Below are 23096 nucleotides of genomic sequence, written 5' to 3'. Positions count from 1 at the left end.
AGTGCAGTGGTTTTCGGGCAGTTTAGGGGGTCATGCTGGGGGTGGTGTTTCAGGGTTTAGGGCTGTGCACTGGTTTTCGGGCAGTGTAGGGGGTCTTGCTGGGGGTGGTGTTTCAGGGTTTAGGGCAGTGCAGTGATGTTCGGGCACTGTAGGGGTCGTGCGGGGGCTGGTGTTTCAGGGTTTAAGGCAGTGCAGTGGTGTTCAGGTAGTGTAGGGGGTGGTGAGGGGGTGCTGTTTCAGGGTTTAGGGCAGTGGTGTTCGGGCAGTGTTGGGGTCTTGCTGGGGGTGGTGTATGAGGGTTTAGGGAAGTGCAGTGGTGTTCGGGCAGTGTAGGGTGTCTTACTGGGAGTGGAGTATCAGGGATTAGGGCACTGCAGTGGTGTTCGGGCAGTGTAGGGGCTCGTGCTGGGGCTGGTGTTCAGGGTTTAGGGCAGTGCAGATGTGTTCGGGAAGTGTAGGGGTTCTTTCTGGGAGTGGTGTTTCAGGGTTTTGGGCAGTGCAGTGGTGTTCGGGTAATGTAGGGGTCATACTGGGGGTAGAGTTTCAGGGTTTAGGGCAGTGCAGTGGTGTTCACGCAGTGTAGGGGGTCGTGCGGGGGCGGTGTTTCAGGGTTTAAGGCAGTGGTGTTCGGGCAGTGTAGGGGGTCTCGCTGGGGTTGGTGTTTCAGGGATTAGGGCAGTGCAGTGCTGTTCGGGCATTGTAGGGTGTCGTGCGGGGGTGGTGTTTCAGGGTTTAAGGCAGTTCAGTGGTGTTCAGGCAGTGTAGGGGGTCATGCAGGGTAGTGTTTCTGGGTTTAAGGCAGTGGTTTTCGGGCAGTGAAGGGGGTCCTGCTGGGGCTGGTGTTTCAGTGTTTAGGGCAGTGCAGTGGTGTTCGGGCAGTGTAGGGGTCATGCGGGGGTGGTGTTTTAGGGTTTAAGGCAATGCAGTGGTGTTCGGGCAGTGTAGGGGGTCGTGCGGAGGTGGTGTTTCAGGGTTTGAGGCAGTGGTGTTCAAGCAGTGTAGGAGGTTGTGTGGGGGTGGAGTTTCAGGGTTTAAGGCAGTGCAGTGGTGTTCGGGCAGTGTAGGGGGTCGTGCTGGGGCTGGTGTTTCAGGGTTTAGGGCAGTGCAGTGGTGTTCGAGCAGTGTATGGGTCGCACTGGGGCTGGTGTTTCAGGGTTAATGGCAGTGCAGTGGTGTTCGGGCAGTGTAGGGAGTCGTGCTGGGGCTGGTGTTTCAGGGTTTAGGGCAGTGCAGTGGTGTTCGGGCAGTGTAAGGGGTCGTGCTGTGGCTGGTGTTTCAGGGTTTAGGGCAGTGCAGTGGTGTTCGGGCAGTGTAGGGGGTCGTGCTGGGTCTGTTGTTTCAGGGTTTTTGGCAGTGCAGTGGTGTTCGGGCAGTGTAGGGAGTCATGCTGGAGGTGGTGTTTCAGGGTTTAGGGCCGTGCATTAGTGTTCGGGCAGTGTAGGGGGTCTTGCTGGGGTGGTGTTTCAGGGTTTAGGGGAGTGCAGTGATGTTCGGGCACTGTAGGGGGTCATGCGGGGGCTGGTGTTTCAGGGTTTAAGGCAGTGCAGTGGTGTTCAGGTAGTGTAGGGGGTGGTGAGGGGGTGCTGTTTCAGGTTTAAGGGCAGTGGTGTTCGGGCAGTGTAGGGGGTCTTGCTGGGGGTGGTGTATGAGGGTTTAGGGCAGTGCAGTGGTGGTCGGGCAGTGTAGGGTGTCTTACTGGGGTGGAGTTTCAGGGATTAGGGGAGTGCAGTGCTGTTCGGGCATTGTAGGGGGTCGTGCTGGGGCTGGTGTTTCAGGGTTTATGGCAGTGCAGTGGTGTTTGGGAAGTGTAGGGGGTCGTGCTGGGGCTGGTGTTTCAGGATTTAGGGCAGTGCAGTGGTGTTCGGGCAGTGTAGGGGGTCGTGCTGGGTCTGATGTTTCAGGGTTTATGGCAGTGTAGTGGTGTTCGGGCAGTGTAGGGGGTCATGCTGGGGGTGGTGTTCCAAGGTTTAGGGCAGTGCAGTGGTGCTCGGGCAGTGTAGGGGGTCGGGCTGGGGCTGGTGTTTCAGGGTTTAGGGCAGTGCAGTGGTGTTCGGGCAGTGTAGGGGCTCGTGCTGGGGCTGCTGGTGTTTCAGGGTTTAGGGCAGTGCAGTTGTGTTCGGGCAGTGTAGGGGTCTTACTGGGGGTAGTGTTTCAGGTTTTAGGGCAGTGGTGTTCGGGCAGTGTAGGGGGTTGTGCAGGGGGTGGTGTTTCAGGGTTTAGGGCAGTGCAGTGGTGTTCGGGCAGTGTAAGGGGTCGTGCTGGAGCTGGTGTTTCAGGGTATATGGCAGTGCAGTGGTGTTCGGGCAGTGAAGGGAGTCGTGCTGGGGCTGGTGTTTCAGGGTTTAGGGTAGTGCAGTGGTGTTCGGGTAGTGTAGGGGTTGTTCTGGGGCTGGTGTTTCAGGGTTTAGGGCAGTGCAGTGGTGTTCGGCAGTGTAGAGGGTCGTGCTGGGTCTGGTGTTTCAGGGTTTAGGGCGGAGCAGTGGTGTTCGGGCAGTGTAGGGGGTTGTGCGGGGGTGGTGTGTTAGGGTTTAAGGCAGTGCAGTGGTGTTCAAGCAGTGTAGGGGGTTGTGCGGGGGTGGTGTTTCAGGGTTTAAGACATTGGTGTTTGGGCACTGTAGGGGGTCTTGATGGGATTGGTGTATGAGGGTTTCGGGCAGTGCAGTGGTATTTGGGCAGTGTAGGGGGTCTTGGTAGCGGGTGGTGTTTCAGGGATTTGGGCAGTGCAGTGGTGTTCGGATATTGTAGGGGGTTGTGCGGGGGTGGTGTGTCAGGGTTTAAGGCAGTGCAGTGGTGTTCAAGCAGGGTAGGGGGTCACTCGGGGTGGTGTTTCAGGGTTTATGGCAGTGGTGTTTGTGCAGTGTAGGGGGTCTTGCTGGGGTTGGTGTATGAGGGTTTAGGGAAGTGCAGTGGTGTTCGGGCAGTGTAGGGGGTCTTGCTGGGGGTGGTGTTTCAGGGATTAGGGCAGTGCAGTGGTATTCAGGCATTGTAGGGGGTCTTGCTGGGTCTGGTGTTTCAGGGCTTATGGCAGTGCCGTGGTGTTCGGGCAGTGTAGGGGGTCGTGCTGGCTCTGGTGTTTCAGGGTTTAGGGCAATGCAGTGGTGTTCGGGCAGTGTAGGGGGTCGTGCTGGGTCTGGTGTTTCAGGGTTAGGGCAGTGCAGTGGTGTTCGGGCAGTGTAGGGGGTCATGCTGGGTCAGGTGTTTCATGGTTTAGGGCAGTGTAGTGGTGTTCGGGCAGTGTAGGCGGTTGTGCTGGGTCTGGTGTTTCAGAGTTTAGGGCAGTGCAGTGGTGTTCGTGCAGTGTAGGGAGTGGTGCTTGGTCTGGTGTTTCAGGATTTTGGGCAGTGCAGTGGTGTTCGGGCAGTGTAGGGGGTCATGCGGGGGTGGTGTTTCAGGGTTTAAGGCAATGCAGTGGTGTTCGGGCAGTGTAGGGGGTCGTGCGGAGGTGGTGTTTCAGGGTTTGAGGCAGTGGTGTTCAAGCAGTGTAGGAGGTTGTGCAGCGGTGGAGTTTCAGGGTTTAAGGCAGTGCAGTGGTGTTCGGGCAGTATAGGGGGTCGTGCTGGGGCTGGTGTTTCAGGGTTTAGGGCAGTGCAGTGATGTTCGGGCAGTGTAGGAGTCGCGCTGGGGCTGGTGTTTCAGGGTTAATGGCAGTGCAGTGTTATTCGGGCAGTGTAGGGAGTCGTGCTGGGGCTGGTGTTTCAGGGTTTAGGGCAGTGCAGTGGTGTCCGGGCAGTGTAGGGGGTCGTGCTGTGGCTGGTGTTTCAGGGTTTAGGGCAGTGCAGTGGTTTTCGGGCAGTGTAGGGGGTCGTGCTGGGTCTGTTGTTTCAGGGTTTATGGCAGTGCAGTGGTTTTCGGGCAGTTTAGGGGGTCATGCTGGGGGTGGTGTTTCAGGGTTTAGGGCTGTGCACTGGTGTTCGGGCAGTGTAGGGGGTCTTGCTGGGGGTGGTGTTTCAGGGTTTAGGGCAGTGCAGTGATGTTCGGGCACTGTAGGGGTCGTGCGGGGGCTGGTGTTTCAGGGTTTAAGGCAGTGCAGTGGTGTTCAGGTAGTGTAGGGGGTCGTGAGGTGGTGCTGTTTCAGGGTTTAGGGCAGTGGTGTTCGGGCAGTGTTGGGGTCTTGCTGGGGGTTGTGTATGAGGGTTTAGGGAAGTGCACTGGTGTTCGGGCAGTGTAGGGGCTCGTGCTGGGGCTGGTGTTCAGGGTTTAGGGCAGTGCAGAGGTGTTCGGGAAGTGTAGGGGTTCTTTCTGGGAGTGGTGTTTCAGGGTTTTGGGCAGTGCAGTGGTGTTCGGGCAATGTAGGGGTCATACTGGGGGTAGTGTTTCAGGGTTTAGGGCAGTGCAGTGGTGTTCTCGCAGTGTAGGGGGTCGTGCGGGGGCGGTGTTTCAGGGTTTAAGGCAGTGGTGTTCGGGCAGTGTAGGGGGTCTCGCTGGGGTTGGTGTTTCAGGGATTAGGGCAGTGCAGTGCTGTTCGGGCATTGTAGGGTGTCGTGCGGGGCTGGTGTTTCAGGGTTTAAGGCAGTTCAGTGGTGTTCAGGCAGTGTAGGGGGTCATGCGGGGTGGTGTTTCTGGGTTTAAGGCAGTGGTTTTCGGGCAGTGAAGGGGGTCTTGCTGGGGCTGGTGTTTCAGTGTATAGGGCAGTGCAGTGGTGTTCGGGCAGTGTAGGGGGTCATGCGGGGGTGGTGTTTCAGGGTTTAAGGCAATGCAGTGGTGTTCGGGCAGTGTAGGGGGTCGTGCGGAGGTGGTGTTTCAGGGTTTGAGGCAGTGGTGTTCAAGCAGTGTAGGAGGTTGTGTGGGGGTGGAGTTTCAGGGTTTAAGGCAGTGCAGTGGTGTTCGGGCAGTGTAGGGGGTCGTGCTGGGGCTGGTGTTTCAGGGTTTAGGGCAGTGCAGTGGTGTTCGAGCAGTGTATGGGTCGCGCTGGGGCTGGTGTTTCAGGGTTAATGGCAGTGCAGTGGTGTTCGGGCAGTGTAGGGAGTCGTGCTGGGGCTGGTGTTTCAGGGTTTAGGGCAGTGCAGTGGTGTTCGGGCAGTGTAGGGGGTCGTGCTGTGGCTGGTGTTTCAGGGTTTAGGGCAGTGCAGTGGTGTTCGGGCAGTGTAGGGAGTCATGCTGGAGGTGGTGTTTCAGGGTTTAGGGCCGTGCACTAGTGTTCGGGCAGTGTAGGGGGTCTTGCTGGGGTGGTGTTTCAGGGTTTAGGGGAGTGCAGTGATGTTCGGGCACTGTAGGGGGTCATGCGGGGGCTGGTGTTTCAGGGTTTAAGGCAGTGCAGTGGTGTTCAGGTAGTGTAGGGGGTGGTGAGGGGGTGCTGTTTCAGGTTTAAGGGCAGTGGTGTTCGGGCAGTGTAGGGGGTCTTGCTGGGGGTGGTGTATGAGGGTTTAGGGCAGTGCAGTGGTGGTCGGGCAGTGTAGGGTGTCTTACTGGGGGGGAGTTTCAGGGATTAGGGGAGTGCAGTGCTGTTCGGGCATTGTAGGGGGTCGTGCTGGGGCTGGTGTTTCAGGGTTTATGGCAGTGCAGTGGTGTTTGGGAAGTGTAGGGGGTCGTGCTGGGGCTGGTGTTTCAGGATTTAGGGCAGTGCAGTGGTGTTCGGGCAGTGTAGGGTGTCGTGCTGGGTCTGATGTTTCAGGGTTTATGGCAGTGTAGTGGTGTTCGGGCAGTGTAGGGGGTCATGCTGGGGGTGGTGTTTCAAGGTTTAGGGCAGTGCAGTGGTGGTCGGGCAGTGTAGGGGGTCGGGCTGGGGCTGGTGTTTTAGGGTTTAGGGCAGTGCAGTGGTGTTCAGGCAGTGTAGGGGCTCGTGCTGGGGCTGCTGGTGTTTCAGGGTTTAGGGCAGTGCAGTTGTGTTCGGGCAGTGTAGGGGTCTTACTGGGGGTAGTGTTTCAGGTTTCAGGGCAGTGGTGTTCGGGCAGTGTAGGGGGTCTTGCTGGGGGTGGTGTATGAGGGTTTAGGGCAGTGCAGTGGTGGTCGGGCAGTGTAGGGTGTCTTACTGGGGGGGAGTTTCAGGGATTAGGGGAGTGCAGTGCTGTTCGGGCATTGTAGGGGGTCGTGCTGGGGCTGGTGTTTCAGGGTTTATGGCAGTGCAGTGGTGTTTGGGAAGTGTAGGGGGTCGTGCTGGGGCTGGTGTTTCAGGATTTAGGGCAGTGCAGTGGTGTTCGGGTAGTGTAGGGTGTCGTGCTGGGTCTGATGTTTCAGGGTTTATGGCAGTGTAGTGGTGTTCGGGCAGTGTAGGGGGTCATGCTGGGGGTGGTGTTTCAAGGTTTAGGGCAGTGCAGTGGTGCTCGGGCAGTGTAGGGGGTCGGGCTGGGGCTGGTGTTTCAGGGTTTAGGGCAGTGCAGTGGTGTTCGGGCAGTGTAGGGGCTCGTGCTGGGGCTGCTGTTGTTTCAGGGTTTTTGGCAGTGCAGTGGTGTTCGGGCAGTGTAGGGAGTCATGCTGGAGGTGGTGTTTCAGGGTTTAGGGCCGTGCACTAGTGTTCGGGCAGTGTAGGGGGTCTTGCTGGGGTGGTGTTTCAGGGTTTAGGGGAGTGCAGTGATGTTCGGGCACTGTAGGGGGTCATGCGGGGGCTGGTGTTTCAGGGTTTAAGGCAGTGCAGTGGTGTTCAGGTAGTGTAGGGGGTGGTGAGGGGGTGCTGTTTCAGGTTTAAGGGCAGTGGTGTTCGGGCAGTGTAGGGGGTCTTGCTGGGGGTGGTGTATGAGGGTTTAGGGCAGTGCAGTGGTGGTCGGGCAGTGTAGGGTGTCTTACTGGGGGGGAGTTTCAGGGATTAGGGGAGTGCAGTGCTGTTCGGGCATTGTAGGGGGTCGTGCTGGGGCTGGTGTTTCAGGGTTTATGGCAGTGCAGTGGTGTTTGGGAAGTGTAGGGGGTCGTGCTGGGGCTGGTGTTTCAGGATTTAGGGCAGTGCAGTGGTGTTCGGGCAGTGTAGGGTGTCGTGCTGGGTCTGATGTTTCAGGGTTTATGGCAGTGTAGTGGTGTTCGGGCAGTGTAGGGGGTCATGCTGGGGGTGGTGTTTCAAGGTTTAGGGCAGTGCAGTGGTGCTCGGGCAGTGTAGGGGGTCGGGCTGGGGCTGGTGTTTCAGGGTTTAGGGCAGTGCAGTGGTGTTCGGGCAGTGTAGGGGCTCGTGCTGGGGCTGCTGGTGTTTCAGGGTTTAGGGCAGTGCAGTTGTGTTCGGGCAGTGTAGGGGTCTTACTGGGGGTAGTGTTTCAGGTTTTAGGGCAGTGGTGTTCAGGCAGTGTAGGGGGTTGTGCAGGGGGTGGTGTTTCAGGGTTTAGGGCAGTGCAGTGGTGTTCGGGCAGTGTAAGGGGTCGTGCTGGAGCTGGTGTTTCAGGGTATATGGCAGTGCAGTAGTGTTCGGGCAGTGAAGGGAGTCGTGCTGGGGCTGGTGTTTCAGGGTTTAGGGTAGTGCAGTGGTGTTCGGGTAGTGTAGGGGTTGTTCTGGGGCTGGTGTTTCAGGGTTTAGGGCAGTGCAGTGGTGTTCGGCAGTGTAGGGGGTCATGCTGGGTCTGGTGTTTCAGGGTTTAGGGCGGAGCAGTGGTGTTCGGGCAGTGTAGGGGGTCGTGCGGGGGTGGTGTTTTAGGGTTTAAGGCAGTGCAGTGGTGTTCAAGCAGTGTAGGGGGTTGTGCGGGGGTGGTGTTTCAGGGTTTAAGACATTGGTGTTCGGGCACTGTAGGGGGTCTTGCTGGGATTGGTGTATGAGGGTTTAGGGCAGTGCAGTGGTATTTGGGCAGTGTAGGGGGTCTTGGTAGCGGGTGGTGTTTCAGGGATTTGGGCAGTGCAGTGGTGTTCGGATATTGTAGGGGGTTGTGCGGGGGTGGTGTGTCAGGGTTTAAGGCAGTGCAGTGGTGTTCAAGCAGGGTAGGGGCTCGCTCGGGGTGGTGTTTCAGGGTTTATGGCAGTGGTGTTTGTGCAGTGTAGGGGGTCTTGCTGGGGTTGGTGTATGAGGGTTTAGGGAAGTGCAGTGGTGTTCGGGCAGTGTAGGGGGTCTTGCTGGGGGTGGTGTTTCAGGGATTAGGGCAGTGCAGTGGTATTCAGGCATTGTAGGGGGTCGTGCTGGGTCTGGTGTTTCAGGGTTAGGGCAGTGCAGTGGTGTTCGGGCAGTGTAGGGGGTCGTGCTGGCTCTGGTGTTTCAGGGTTTAGGGCAATGCAGTGGTGTTCGGGCAGTGTAGGGGGTCGTGCTGGGTCTGGTGTTTCAGGGTTAGGGCAGTGCAGTGGTGTTTGGGCAGTGTAGGGGGTCGTGCTGGGTCAGGTGTTTCATGGTTTAGGGCAGTGCAGTGGTGTTCGGGCAGTGTAGGCGGTTGTGCTGGGTCTGGTGTTTCAGAGTTTAGGGCAGTGCAGTGGTGTTCGTGCAGTGTAGGGAGTGGTGCATGGTCTGGTGTTTCAGGATTTTGGGCAGTGCAGTGGTGTTCGAGCAGTGTAGGGGGTCTTGCTGCGGCTGGTGTTTCAGGGTTTGGGGCAGTGCAGTGGTGTTTGGTCAGTGTAGGGGGTTATGCTAGGGCTGGTATTTCAGGGTTTTGGGCAGTGCAGTGGGTTTTCTTGGCACTGTAAGGGGTCTTGCTGTGCCTGGTGTTTCAGGGTTTTGGGCAGTGAAGTGGTGTTCGGACACTGTAGGGGGTCTTGCTGGGGGCCGGTGTTTCAGTGTTTATGGCAGTGCAGTGGTGTTTGGGCAGTGTAGGGGGTCGTGCTGGGGCTGGTGTTTCAGGGTTTAGGGCAGTGCAGTGGTGTTCTGGCAGTGTAGGGGGTCGTGCTGGGGCTGGTGTTTCAGGGTTTAGGGCAGTGCAGTGGTATTCGGGTAGTGTAGGGGGTTGTGCTGGGGCTGGTGTTTCAGGGTTTTGGGCAGTGCAGTGGTGCTCGGACACTGTCGGGGGTCTTGCTGGGGGCTGGTGTTTCAGTGTTTATGGCAGGGCAGTGGTGTTCGGGCAGTGTAGGGGGTCGTGCTGGAGCTGGTGTTTCAGGGTTTAGGGCAGTGCAGTGGTGTTCGGGCAGTGTAGGGGTGGTACTGGGGCTGGTGTTTCAGGGTTAATGGCAGTGCAGTGGTGTTCGGGAAGTGTAGGGAGTTGTGCTGGGATTGGTGTATGAGGGTTTAGGGCAGTGCAGTGGTATTTGGGCAGTGTAGGGGGTCTTGGTAGCGGGTGGTGTTTCAGGGATTTGGGCAGTGCAGTGGTGTTCGGATATTGTAGGGGGTTGTGTGGGGGTGGTGTGTCAGGGTTTAAGGCAGTGCAGTGGTGTTCAAGCAGGGTAGGGGGTCGCTCGGGTGGTGTTTCAGGGTTTAAGACATTGGTGTTCGGGCACTGTAGGGGGTCTTGCTGGGATTAGTGTATGAGGGTTTAGGGCAGTGCAGTGGTATTTGGGCAGTGTAGGGGGTCTTGGTAGCGGGTGGTGTTTCAGGGATTTGGGCAGTGCAGTGGTGTTCGGAAATTGTAGGGGGTTGTGCGGGGGTGGTGTGTCAGGGTTTAAGGCAGTGCAGTGGTGTTCAAGCAGGGTAGGGGGTCGCTCGGGGTGGTGTTTCAGGGTTTAAGGCAGGGCAGTGGTGTTCGGGCAGTGTAGGGGGTCGTGCTGGGGTTGGTGTATGAGGGTTTAGGGAAGTGCAGTGGTGTTCGGGCAGTGTAGGGGGTCTTGCTGGGGGTGGTGTTTCAGGGATTAGGGCAGTGCAGTGGTGTTCAGGCATTGTAGGGGGTCTTGCTGGGTCTGGTGTTTCAGGGCTTATGGCAGTGCCGTGGTGTTCGGGCAGTGTAGGGGGTCGTGCTGGCTCTGGTGTTTCAGGGTTTAGGGCAATGCAGTGGTGTTCGGGCAGTGTAGGGGGTCGTGCTGGGTCTGGTGTTTCAGGGTTAGGGCAGTGCAGTGGTGTTCGGGCAGTGTAGGGGGTCGTGCTGGGGCAGGTGTTTCATGGTTTAGGGCAGCGCAGTGGTGTTCGGGCAGTGTAGGCGGTTGTGCTGGGTCTGGTGTTTCAGAGTTTAGGGCAGTGCAGTGGTGTTCGTGCAGTGTAGGGAGTGGTGCTTGGTCTGATGTTTCAGGATTTTGGGCAGTGCAGTGGTGTTCGGGCAGTGTAAGGGGTCTTGCTGCGGCTGGTGTTTCAGGGTTTGGGGCAGTGCAGTGGTGTTCGGTCAGTGTAGGGGGTTATGCTGGGGCTGGTATTTCAGGGTTTTGGGCAGTGCAGTGGTTTTCTTGGCACTGTAAGGGGTCTTGCTGTGCCTGGTGTTTCAGGGTTTTGGGCAGTGAAGTGGTGTTCGGACACTGTAGGGGGTCTTGCTGGGGGCCGGTGTTTCAGTGTTTGTGGCAGTGCAGTGGTGTTTGGGCAGTGTAGGGGGTCGTGCTGGGGCTGGTGTTTCAGGGTTTAGGGCAGTGCAGTGGTGTTCTGGCAGTGTAGGGGGTCGTGCTGAGGCTGGTGTTTCAGGGTTTAGGGCAGTGCAGTGGTATTCGGGCAGTGTAGGGGGTCGTGCTGGGGCTGGTGTTTCAGGGTTTTGGGCAGTGCAGTGGTGCTCGGACACTGTCGGGGGTCTTGCTGGGGGCTGGTGTTTCAGTGTTTATGGCAGGGCAGTGGTGTTCGGGCAGTGTAGGGGGTCGTGCTGGAGCTGGTGTTTCAGGGTTTAGGGCAGTGCAGTGGTGTTCGGGCAGTGTAGGGGTGGTACTGGGGCTGGTGTTTCAGGGTTAATGGCAGTGCAGTGGTGTTCGGGAAGTGTAGGGAGTTGTGCTGGGGCTGGTGTTTCAGGGTCTAGGGCAGTGCAGTGGTGTTCGGGCAGTGTAGGGGGTCGTGTTGGATCTGGTGTTTCAGGGTTTATGGCAGTGCAGTGGTGTTCGGGAAGTGTAGGGGGTCGTGCTGGGGCTGGTGTTTCAGGGTTTAGGGCAGTGCAGTGGTATTCGGGCAGTGTAGGGGGTCGTGCTGGGGCTGGTGTTTCAGGGTTTTGGGCAGTGCAGTGGTGCTCGGACACTGTCGGGGGTCTTGCTGGGGGCTGGTGTTTCAGTGTTTATGGCAGGGCAGTGGTGTTCGGGCAGTGTAGGGGGTCGTGCTGGAGCTGGTGTTTCAGGGTTTAGGGCAGTGCAGTGGTGTTCGGGCAGTGTAGGGGTGGTACTGGGGCTGGTGTTTCAGGGTTAATGGCAGTGCAGTGGTGTTCGGGAAGTGTAGGGAGTTGTGCTGGGGCTGGTGTTTCAGGGTCTAGGGCAGTGCAGTGGTGTTCGGGCAGTGTAGGGGGTCGTGTTGGATCTGGTGTTTCAGGGTTTATGGCAGTGCAGTGGTGTTCGGGAAGTGTAGGGGGTCGTGCTGAGAGTGGTGTTTCAAGGTTTAGGGCAGTGCAGTGGTGTTCGGGCAGTGTAGGGGGTCTTGCCGGGGGTGGTGTTTCAGGGTTTAGGGCAGTGCAGTGGTGTTCGGGCAGTGTAGTGGGTTGTGCGGGGGCTGGTGTTTCAGGGTTTAGGGCAGTGCAGTGGTGTTCAGGCAGAGTAGGGGGTCATGCGGGGGTGGTGTTTCAGGGTTTAAGGCAGTGCAGTAGTGTTCAGACAGTGTAGGGGTCGTGCGGGGTGGTATTTCAGGGTTTAAGGCAGTGGTGTTCGGGCAGTGTAGGGGGTCTTGCTGGGGGTGTTGTTTCAGGGTTTAGGGCAGTGCAATGGTGTTCGGGCAGTGTAGGGGGTCTTGCTGGGGCTGGTATTTCAGGGTTTTGATCAGTGCAGTGGTGTTCGGGTACTGTAAGGGGTCTTGCTGGGGCTGGTGTTTCTGGGTTTAGGGCAGTGTAATGGTGTTCAGGCAGTGTAGGGGGTCGTGCGGGGGTGGTGTTTCAGGGTTTAAGGCAGTGCAGTGGTGTGCGGGCAGTGTAGGGGGTCGTGCGGGGGAGGTATTTCATGGTTTAAGGCATTGCAGTGGTGTTCGGGCAGTGTAGGGGGTCGTGCTGGGGCTGGTGTTTCAGGGTTTATGGCAGTGCAGTGGTGTTTGCGCAGTGTAGGGGGTCTTGCTGGGGGTGGTGTTTCAGGGTTTAGGGCAGTGCAGTGGTGTTTGGGCAGTGTAGGGGGTCTTGCGGGGGCTGGTGTTTCAGGGTTTAGGGCAGTGCAGTGGTGTTTGGGCAGAGTACAGGGTCGTGCGTGGGTGGTGTTTCAGGGTTTAAGGCAGTGCAGTGGTGTTCGGGCAGTATAGGGGGTCGTGTGGGGGTGGTGTTTCAGGGTTTAAGGCAGAGTAGTGGTGTTTAGGAAGTGTAGGGGGTTGTGCGGGGGTGCTGTTTCAGGGTTTAAGGCAGTGGTGTTCGGGCAGTCTATGGGGTCTTGCTGGGGTTGGTGTTTCAGAGTTTAGGGCAGTGCAGTGGTGTTCGGGCAGTGTAGGGGGTCGTGTTGGATCTGGTGTTTCAGGGTTTATGGCAGTGCAGTGGTGTTCGGGAAGTGTAGGGGGTCGTGCTGGGGCTGGTGTTTCAGGGTTTAGGGCAGTGCAGTGGTATTCGGGCAGTGTAGGGGGTCGTGCTGGGGCTGGTGTTTCAGGGTTTTGGGCAGTGCAGTGGTGCTCGGACACTGTCGGGGGTCTTGCTGGGGGCTGGTGTTTCAGTGTTTATGGCAGGGCAGTGGTGTTCGGGCAGTGTAGGGGGTCGTGCTGGAGCTGGTGTTTCAGGGTTTAGGGCAGTGCAGTGGTGTTCGGGCAGTGTAGGGGTGGTACTGGGGCTGGTGTTTCAGGGTTAATGGCAGTGCAGTGGTGTTCGGGAAGTGTAGGGAGTTGTGCTGGGGCTGGTGTTTCAGGGTCTAGGGCAGTGCAGTGGTGTTCGGGCAGTGTAGGGGGTCGTGTTGGATCTGGTGTTTCAGGGTTTATGGCAGTGCAGTGGTGTTCGGGAAGTGTAGGGGGTCGTGCTGAGAGTGGTGTTTCAAGGTTTAGGGCAGTGCAGTGGTGTTCGGGCAGTGTAGGGGGTCTTGCTGGGGGTGGTGTTTCAGGGTTTAGGGCAGTGCAGTGGTGTTCGGGCAGTGTAGTGGGTTGTGCGGGGGCTGGTGTTTCAGGGTTTAGGGCAGTGCAGTGGTGTTCAGGCAGAGTAGGGGGTCATGCGGGGGTGGTGTTTCAGGGTTTAAGGCAGTGCAGTAGTGTTCAGACAGTGTAGGGGTCGTGCGGGGTGGTATTTCAGGGTTTAAGGCAGTGGTGTTCGGGCAGTGTAGGGGGTCTTGCTGGGGGTGTTGTTTCAGGGTTTAGGGCAGTGCAATGGTGTTCGGGCAGTGTAGGGGGTCTTGCTGGGGCTGGTATTTCAGGGTTTTGATCAGTGCAGTGGTGTTCGGGTACTGTAAGGGGTCTTGCTGGGGCTGGTGTTTCTGGGTTTAGGGCAGTGTAATGGTGTTCAGGCAGTGTAGGGGGTCGTGCGGGGGTGGTGTTTCAGGGTTTAAGGCAGTGCAGTGGTGTGCGGGCAGTGTAGGGGGTCGTGCGGGGGAGGTATTTCATGGTTTAAGGCATTGCAGTGGTGTTCGGGCAGTGTAGGGGGTCTTGCTGGGGGTGGTGTTTCAGGGTTTAGGGCAGTGCAGTGGTGTTCGGGCAGTGTAGGGGGTCTTGCGGGGGCTGGTGTTTCAGGGTTTAGGGCAGTGCAGTGGTGTTTGGGCAGAGTACAGGGTCGTGCGTGGGTGGTGTTTCAGGGTTTAAGGCAGTGCAGTGGTGTTCGGGCAGTATAGGGGGTCGTGTGGGGGTGGTGTTTCAGGGTTTAAGGCAGTGTAGTGGTGTTTAGGAAGTGTAGGGGGTTGCGCGGGGGTGCTGTTTCAGGGTTTAAGGCAGTGGTGTTCGGGCAGTCTATGGGGTCTTGCTGGGGTTGGTGTATCAGGGTTTAGGGCAGTGCAGTGGTGTTTGGGCATCGTACGGGGTCATGCTGGGTCTAATGTTTCAGGATTTAGAGCAGTGCAGTGGTGTTCGGGCAGTGTAGGGGTTTGTGCTGGCTCTGGTGTTTCAGGGTTTAGGGCAGTGCAGTGGTGTTCGGGCACTGTAGGGGGTCCTGCAGGGGTGGAGATTCAGGGTTTAAGGCAGTGCAGTGGTGTTCGGGCAGTGTAGGGGGTCATGATGGGGCTGGTGTTTCAGGATTTAGGGCAGTGCAGTGGTGTTCGGGTAGTGTAGGGGGTCGTGCTGGGGCTGGTGTTTCAGGGTTTATGGCAGTGCAGTGGTGTTAGGGCAGTGTAGGGATTCGTGCTGGGGCTGGTGTTTCAGGGTTTAGGGTAGTGCAGTGGTGTTTGGGTAGTGTAGGGGTCGTGCTGGGGCTGGTGTTTCAGGGTTTAGGGCTGTGCAGTGGTGTTCTGCAGTGTAGGGGGTAGTGCTGGGTCTGGTGATTCAGGGTTTATGGCAGTGCAGTGGTGTTCGGGCAGTGTAGGGGGTCTTGCTGTGGGTGGTGTATCAGGGTTTAGGTCAGTCTCAGGGTTTAGGGCAGTGCAGTGGTGCTCGGGCAGTGTAGGGGGTCTTGCTGGTGGTTGTGTTTCAGGGTTTAGGGCAGTGCAGTGGTGTTCGGGCAGTGTAGGGGGTCGTGCGGGGTGGTGTTTCAGGGATTAGGACAGTGCAGAGGTGTTTTGGCAAAGTAGGGGGTTGTGCGGGGGTGGTGTTTTAGGGTTTAGGGCAGTGCAGTGGTGTTCAGGCAGTGTAGGGGGTCGTGCGGGGTGGTGTTTCAGGGTTTAAGGCAGTGCAGTGGTGTTCGGGCAGTGTAGGGGGTCGTGCGGGGGAGGTATTTCATGGTTTAAGGCATTGCAGTGGTGTTCGGTCAGTGTAGGGGGTTGTGCTGGGGCTGGTGTTTCAGGGTTTATGGCAGTGCAGTGGTGTTTGGGCAGTGTAGGGGGTCTTGCTGAGGGTGGTGTTTCAGGGTTTAGGGCAGTGCAGTGGTGTTCGGGCAGTGTAGGGGGTCTTGCGGGGGCTGGTGTTTCAGGGTTTAGGGCAGTGCAGTGGTGTTTGGGCAGAGTAGAGGGTCATGCGTGGGTGGTGTTTCAGGGTTTAAGGCAGTGCAGTGGTGTTCGGGCACTGTAGGGGGTCGTGCGGGGGCTGGTGTTTCAGGGTTTAAGGCAGTGCAGTGGTGTTCAGGTAGTGTAGGGGGTGGTGAGGGGGTGCTGTTTCAGGTTTAAGGGCAGTGGTGTTCGGGCAGTGTAGGGGTTCTTGCTGGGGGTGGTGTATGAGGGTTTAGGGCAGTGCAGTGGTGGTTGGGCAGTGTAGGGTGTCTTACTGGGGTGGAGTTTCAGGGATTAGGGCAGTGCAGTGCTGTTCGGGCATTGTAGGGGGTCGTGCTGGGGCTGGTGTTTCAGGGTTTATGGCATTGCATTGGTGTTCGGGCAGTGTAGGGAGTTGTGCTGGGGCCGGTGTTTCAGGATTTAGGGAAGTGCAGTGGTGTTCGGGAAGTGTAGGGGGTCGTGCTGGGGCTGGTGTTTCAGGATTTAGGGCAGTGCAGTGGTGATCGGGCAGTGTAGGGTGTCGTGCTGGGTCTGATGTTTCAGGGTTTATGGCAGTGTAGTGGTGTTCGGGCAGTGTAGGGGGTCATGCTGGGGGTGGTGTTTCAAGGTTTAGGGCAGTGCAGTGGTGCTAGGGCAGTGTAGGGGGTCGTGCTGGGGCTGGTGTTTCAGGGTTTAGGGCAGTGCAGTGGTGTTCGGGCAGTGTAGGGGCTCGTGCTGGGGCTGCTGGTGTTTCAGGGTTTAGGGCAGTGCAGTTGTGTTCGGGCAGTGTAGGGGTCTTACTGGGGGTAGTGTTTCAGGTTTTAGGGCAGTGTTGTTCGGGCAGTGTAGGGGGTTGTGCAGGGGGTGGTGTTTCAGGGTTTAGGGCAGTGCAATGGTGTTTGGGCAGTGTAAGGGGTCGTGCTGGAGCTGGTGTTTCAGGGTATATGGCAGTGCAGTGGTGTTCGGGCAGTGAAGGGAGTCGTGCTGGGGCAGGTGTTTCAGGGTTTAGGGTAGTGCAGTGGTGTTTGGGTAGTGTAGGGGTTGTTCTGGGGCTGGTGTTTCAGGGTTTAGGGCAGTGCAGTGGTGTTCGGCAGTGTAGGGGGTCGTGCTGGGTCTGGTGTTTCAGGGTTTAGGGCGGAGCAGTGGTGTTCGGGCAGTGTAGGGGGTTGTGCGGGGGTGGTGTTTTAGGGTTTAAGGCAGTGCAGTGGTGTTCAAGCAGTGTAGGGGGTTGTGCGGGGGTGGTGTTTCAGGGTTTAAGGCAGTGCAGTGGTGTTCAAGCAGGGTAGGGGGTCGCTCGGGGTGGTGTTTCAGGGTTTAAGGCAGTGGTGTTCGGGCAGTGTAGGGGGTCTTGCTGGGGTTGGTGTATGAGGGTTTAGGGAAGTGCAGTGGTGTTCGGGCAGTGTAGGGGGTCTTGCTGGGGGTGGTGTTTCAGGGATTAGGGCAGTGCAGTGGTGTTCAGGCATTGTAGGGGGTCTTGCTGGGTCTGGTGTTTCAGGGCTTATGGCAGTGCCGTGGTGTTCGGGCAGTGTAGGGGGTCGTGCTGGCTCTGGTGTTTCAGGGTTTAGGGCAATGCAGTGGTGTTCGGGCAGTGTAGGGGGTCATGCTGGGTCTGGTGTTTCAGGGTTAGGGCAGTGCAGTGGTGTTCGGGCAGTGTAGGGGGTCGTGCTGGGTCAGGTGTTTCATGGTTTAGGGCAGCGCAGTGGTGTTCGGGCAGTGTAGGCGGTTGTGCTGGGTCTGGTGTTTCAGAGTTTAGGGCAGTGCAGTGGTGTTCGTGCAGTGTAGGGGGTCTTGCTGCGGCTGGTGTTTCAGGGTTTGGGGCAGTGCAGTGGTGTTCGGTCAGTGTAGGGGGTTATGCTGGGGCTGGTATTTCAGGGTTTTGGGCAGTGCAGTGGTTTTCTTGGCACTGTAAGGGGTCTTGCTGTGCCTGGTGTTTCAGGGTTTTGGGCAGTGAAGTGGTGTTCGGACACTGTAGGGGGTCTTGCTGGGGGCCGGTGTTTCAGTGTTTATGGCAGTGCAGTGGTGTTTGGGCAGTGTAGGGGGTCGTGCTGGGGCTGGTGTTTCAGGGTTTAGGGCAGTGCAGTGGTGTTCTGGCAGTGTAGGGGGTCGTGCTGGGGCTGGTGTTTCAGGGTTTAGGGCAGTGCAGTGGTATTCGGGCAGTGTAGGGGGTTGTGCTGGGGCTGGTGTTTCAGGGTTTTGGGCAGTGCAGTGGTGCTCGGACACTCTCGGGGGTCTTGCTGGGGGCTGGTGTTTCAGTGTTTATGGCAGGGCAGTGATGTTCGGGCAGTGTAGGGGGTCGTGCTGGAGCTGGAGTTTCAGGGTTTAGGGCAGTGCAGTGGTGTTCGGGCAGTGTAGGGGTGGTGCTGGGGCTGGTGTTTTAGGGTTAATAACAGTGCAGTGGTGTTCGGGAAGTGTAGGGAGTTGTGCTGGGGCTGGTGTTTCAGGGTTTATGGCAGTGCAGTGGTGTTCGGGCAGTGTAGGGGGTCTTGCTGGGGGTGGTGTTTCAGGGTTTAGGGCAGTGCAGTGGTGTTCGGGCAGTGTAGTGGGTCGTGCGGGGGCTGGTGTTTCAGGGTTTAGGGCAGTGCAGTGGTGTTCAGGCAGAGTAGGGGGTCATGCGGGGTGGTGTTTCAGGGTTTAAGGCAGTGCAGTGGTGTTCAGGCAGTGTAGGGGTCGTGCGGGGTGGTATTTCAGGGTTTAAGGCAGTGGTGTTCGGGCAGTGTAGGGGGTCTTGCTGGGGGTGTTGTTTCAGGGTTTAGGGCAGTGCAGTGGTGTTCGGGCAGTGTAGGGGGTCTTGCTAGGGCTGGTATTTCAGGGTTTTGATCAGTGCAGTGGTGTTCGGGCACTGTAGGGAGCCTTGCTGGGGCTGGTGTTTCTGGGTTTAGGGCAGTGTAATGGTGTTCAGGCAGTGTAGGGGGTCGTGCGGGGGTGGTGTTTCAGGGTTTAAGGTAGTGCAATGGTGTGCGGGCAGTGTAGGGGGTCGTGCGGGGGAGGTATTTCATGGTTTAAGGCATTGCAGTGGTGTTCGGGCAGTGTAGGGGGTTGTGCTGGGGCTGGTGTTTCAGGGTTTATGGCAGTGCAGTGGTGTTTGCGCAGTGTACGGGGTCTTGCTGGGGGTGGTGTTTCAGGGTTTAGGGCAGTGCAGTGGTGTTCGGGCAGTGTAGGGGGTCTTGCGGGGGCTGGTGTTGCAGGGTTTAGGGCAGTGCAGTGGTGTTTGGGCAGAGTAGAGGGTCGTGCGTGGGTGGTGTTTCAGGGTTTAAGGCAGTGCAGTGGTGTTCGGGCAGTATAGGGGGTCGTGTGGGGGTGGTGTTTCAGGGTTTAAGGCAGTGTAGTGGTGTTTAGGAAGTGTAGGGGGTTGTGCGGGGGTGCTGTTTCAGGGTTTAAGGCAGTGGTGTTCGGGCAGTCTAGGGGGTCTTGCTGGGGTTGGTGTTTCAGGGTTTAGGGCAGTGCAGTGGTGTTTGGGCATCGTAGGGGGTCATGCTGGGTCTAATGTTTCAGGATTTAGGGCAGTGCAGTGGTGTTCGGGCAGTGTAGGGGTTTGTGCTGGCTCTGGTGTTTCACGGTTTAGGGCAGTGCAGTGGTGTTCGGGCAGTGTATGGGGTCCTGCAGGGGTGGAGATTCAGGGTTTAAGGCAGTGCAGTGGTGTTCGGGCAGTGTAGGGGGTCATGATGGGGCTGGTGTTTCAGGGTTTAGGGCAGTGCAGTGGTGTTCGGGTAGTGTAGGGGGTCGTGCTGGGGCTGGTGTTTCAGGGTTTATGGCAGTGCAGTGGTGTTAGGGTAGTGTAGGGAATCGTGCTGGGGCTGGTGTTTCAGGGTTTAGGGTAGTGCAGTGGTGTTTGGGTAGTGTAGGGGTCGTGCTGGGGCTGGTGTTTCAGGGTTGAGGGCTGTGCAGTGGTGTTCTGCAGTGTAGGGGGTAGTGCTGGGTCTGGTGATTCAGGGTTTATGGCAGTGCAGTGGTGTTCGGGCAGTGTAGGGGGTCGTGCGGGGGTGGTGTTTCAGGGATTAGGGCAGTGCAGAGGTGTTTTGGCAGAGTAGGGGGTTGTGCGGGGGTGGTGTTTTAGGGTTTAGGGCAGTGCAGTGGTGTTCAGGCAGTGTAGGGGGTCGTGCGGGGGTGGTGTTTCAGGGTTTAAGGCAGTGCAGTGGTGTTCGGACAGTGTAGGGGGTCGTGCGGGAGAGGTATTTCATGGTTTAAGGCATTGCAGTGGTGTTCAGGCAGTGTAGGGGGTTGTGCTGGGGCTGGTGTTTCAGGGTTTATGGCAGTGCAGTGGTGTTTGGGCAGTGTAGGGGGTCTTGCTGTGGGTGGTGTTTCAGGGTTTAGGGCAGTGCAGTGGTGTTCGGGCAGTGTAGGGGGTCTTGCGGGGGCTGGTGTTTCAGGGTTTAGGGCAGTGCAGTGGTGTTTGGGCAGAGTAGAGGGGCATGCGTGGGTGGTGTTTCAGAGTTTAGGGCAGTGCAGTGGTGTTCGGGCAGTGTAGGGGGTCGTGCTGGGTCTGGTGTTTCAGGGTTTAGGGCAGTGCAGTGGTGTTCAGGCAGTGTAGGGGGTCGTGCTGGGGCTGGTGTTTCAGGGTCTAGGGCAGTGCAGTGGTGTTCGGGCAGTGTAGGGGGTCGTGTTGGATCTGGTGTTTCAGGGTTTATGGCAGTGCAGTGGTGTTCGGGAAGTGTAGGGGGTCGTGCTGAGAGTGGTGTTTCAAGGTTTAGGGCAGTGCAGTGGTGTTCGGGCAGTGTAGGGGGTCTTGCTGGGGGTGGTGTTTCAGGGTTTAGGGCAGTGCAGTGGTGTTCGGGCAGTGTAGTGGGTTGTGCGGGGGCTGGTGTTTCAGGGTTTAGGGCAGTGCAGTGGTGTTCAGGCAGAGTAGGGGGTCATGCGGGGGTGGTGTTTCAGGGTTTAAGGCAGTGCAGTAGTGTTCAGACAGTGTAGGGGTCGTGCGGGGTGGTATTTCAGGGTTTAAGGCAGTGGTGTTCGGGCAGTGTAGGGGGTCTTGCTGGGGGTGTTGTTTCAGGGTTTAGGGCAGTGCAATGGTGTTCGGGCAGTGTAGGGGGTCTTGCTGGGGCTGGTATTTCAGGGTTTTGATCAGTGCAGTGGTGTTCGGGTACTGTAAGGGGTCTTGCTGGGGCTGGTGTTTCTGGGTTTAGGGCAGTGTAATGGTGTTCAGGCAGTGTAGGGGGTCGTGCGGGGGTGGTGTTTCAGGGTTTAAGGCAGTGCAGTGGTGTGCGGGCAGTGTAGGGGGTCGTGCGGGGGAGGTATTTCATGGTTTAAGGCATTGCAGTGGTGTTCGGGCAGTGTAGGGGGTCGTGCTGGGGCTGGTGTTTCAGGGTTTATGGCAGTGCAGTGGTGTTTGCGCAGTGTAGGGGGTCTTGATGGGGGTGGTGTTTCAGGGTTTAGGGCAGTGCAGTGGTGTTCGGGCAGTGTAGGGGGTCTTGCGGGGGCTGGTGTTTCAGGGTTTAAGGCAGTGCAGTGGTGTTTGGGCAGAGTACAGGGTCGTGCGTGGGTGGTGTTTCAGGGTTTAAGGCAGTGCAGTGGTGTTCGGGCAGTATAGGGGGTCGTGTGGGGGTGGTGTTTCAGGGTTTAAGGCAGAGTAGTGGTGTTTAGGAAGTGTAGGGGGTTGTGCGGGGGTGCTGTTTCAGGGTTTAAGGCAGTGGTGTTCGGGCAGTCTATGGGGTCTTGCTGGGGTTGGTGTTTCAGAGTTTAGGGCAGTGCAGTGGTGTTCGGGCAGTGTAGGGGGTCGTGTTGGATCTGGTGTTTCAGGGTTTATGGCAGTGCAGTGGTGTTCGGGAAGTGTAGGGGGTCGTGCTGGGGCTGGTGTTTCAGGGTTTAGGGCAGTGCAGTGGTATTCGGGCAGTGTAGGGGGTCGTGCTGGGGCTGGTGTTTCAGGGTTTTGGGCAGTGCAGTGGTGCTCGGACACTGTCGGGGGTCTTGCTGGGGGCTGGTGTTTCAGTGTTTATGGCAGGGCAGTGGTGTTCGGGCAGTGTAGGGGGTCGTGCTGGAGCTGGTGTTTCAGGGTTTAGGGCAGTGCAGTGGTGTTCGGGCAGTGTAGGGGTGGTACTGGGGCTGGTGTTTCAGGGTTAATGGCAGTGCAGTGGTGTTCGGGAAGTGTAGGGAGTTGTGCTGGGGCTGGTGTTTCAGGGTCTAGGGCAGTGCAGTGGTGTTCGGGCAGTGTAGGGGGTCGTGTTGGATCTGGTGTTTCAGGGTTTATGGCAGTGCAGTGGTGTTCGGGAAGTGTAGGGGGTCGTGCTGAGAGTGGTGTTTCAAGGTTTAGGGCAGTGCAGTGGTGTTCGGGCAGTGTAGGGGGTCTTGCTGGGGGTGGTGTTTCAGGGTTTAGGGCAGTGCAGTGGTGTTCGGGCAGTGTAGTGGGTTGTGCGGGGGCTGGTGTTTCAGGGTTTAGGGCAGTGCAGTGGTGTTCAGGCAGAGTAGGGGGTCATGCGGGGGTGGTGTTTCAGGGTTTAAGGCAGTGCAGTAGTGTTCAGACAGTGTAGGGGTCGTGCGGGGTGGTATTTCAGGGTTTAAGGCAGTGGTGTTCGGGCAGTGTAGGGGGTCTTGCTGGGGGTGTTGTTTCAGGGTTTAGGGCAGTGCAATGGTGTTCGGGCAGTGTAGGGGGTCTTGCTGGGGCTGGTATTTCAGGGTTTTGATCAGTGCAGTGGTGTTCGGGTACTGTAAGGGGTCTTGCTGGGGCTGGTGTTTCTGGGTTTAGGGCAGTGTAATGGTGTTCAGGCAGTGTAGGGGGTCGTGCGGGGGTGGTGTTTCAGGGTTTAAGGCAGTGCAGTGGTGTGCGGGCAGTGTAGGGGGTCGTGCGGGGGAGGTATTTCATGGTTTAAGGCATTGCAGTGGTGTTCGGGCAGTGTAGGGGGTCGTGCTGGGGCTGGTGTTTCAGGGTTTATGGCAGTGCAGTGGTGTTTGCGCAGTGTAGGGGGTCTTGCTGGGGGTGGTGTTTCAGAGTTTAGGGCAGTGCAGTGGTGTTCGGGCAGTGTAGGGGGTCTTGCGGGGGCTGGTGTTTCAGGGTTTAGGGCAGTGCAGTGGTGTTTGGGCAGAGTAGAGGGTCGTGCGTGGGTGGTGTTTCAGGGTTTAAGGCAGTGCAGTGGTGTTCGGGCAGTATAGGGGGTCGTGTGGGGGTGGTGTTTCAGGGTTTAAGGCAGTGTAGTGGTGTTTAGGAAGTGTAGGGGGTTGTGCGGGGGTGCTGTTTCAGGGTTTAAGGCAGTGGTGTTCGGGCAGTCTATGGGGTCTTGCTGGGGTTGGTGTATCAGGGTTTAGGGCAGTGCAGTGGTGTTTGGGCATCGTACGGGGTCATGCTGGGTCTAATGTTTCAGGATTTAGAGCAGTGCAGTGGTGTTCGGGCAGTGTAGGGGTTTGTGCTGGCTCTGGTGTTTCAGGGTTTAGGGCAGTGCAGTGGTGTTCGGGCACTGTAGGGGGTCCTGCAGGGGTGGAGATTCAGGGTTTAAGGCAGTGCAATGGTGTTCGGGCAGTGTAGGGGGTCATGATGGGGCTGGTGTTTCAGGATTTAGGGCAGTGCAGTGGTGTTCGGGTAGTGTAGGGGGTCGTGCTGGGGCTGGTGTTTCAGGGTTTATGGCAGTGCAGTGGTGTTAGGGCAGTGTAGGGATTCGTGCTGGGGCTGGTGTTTCAGGGTTTAGGGTAGTGCAGTGGTGTTTGGGTAGTGTAGGGGTCGTGCTGGGGCTGGTGTTTCAGGGTTTAGGGCTGTGCAGTGGTGTTCTGCAGTGTAGGGGGTAGTGCTGGGTCTGGTGATTCAGGGTTTATGGCAGTGCAGTGGTGTTCGGGCAGTGTAGGGGGTCTTGCTGTGGGTGGTGTATCAGGGTTTAGGTCAGTCTCAGGGTTTAGGGCAGTGCAGTGGTGCTCGGGCAGTGTAGGTGGTCTTGCTGGTGGTTGTGTTTCAGGGTTTAGGGCAGTGCAGTGGTGTTCGGGCAGTGTAGGGGGTCGTGCGGGGTGGTGTTTCAGGGATTAGGACAGTGCAGAGGTGTTTTGGCAAAGTAGGGGGTTGTGCGGGGGTGGTGTTTTAGGGTTTAGGGCAGTGCAGTGGTGTTCAGGCAGTGTAGGGGGTCGTGCGGGGTGGTGTTTCAGGGTTTAAGGCAGTGCAGTGGTGTTCGGGCAGTGTAGGGGGTCGTGCGGGGGAGGTATTTCATGGTTTAAGGCATTGCAGTGGTGTTCGGTCAGTGTAGGGGGTTGTGCTGGGGCTGGTGTTTCAGGGTTTATGGCAGTGCAGTGGTGTTTGGGCAGTGTAGGGGGTCTTGCTGAGGGTGGTGTTTCAGGGTTTAGGGCAGTGCAGTGGTGTTCGGGCAGTGTAGGGGGTCTTGCGGGGG

This window comes from Triturus cristatus, chromosome 1_1 (genome assembly GCF_964204655.1).
Source record: "Triturus cristatus chromosome 1_1, aTriCri1.1, whole genome shotgun sequence".
Lineage (NCBI taxonomy): Eukaryota > Metazoa > Chordata > Amphibia > Caudata > Salamandridae > Triturus > Triturus cristatus.
The sequence above is the reverse complement of the archived record's forward strand: the minus strand, read 5'-3'. Positions refer to the sequence as shown.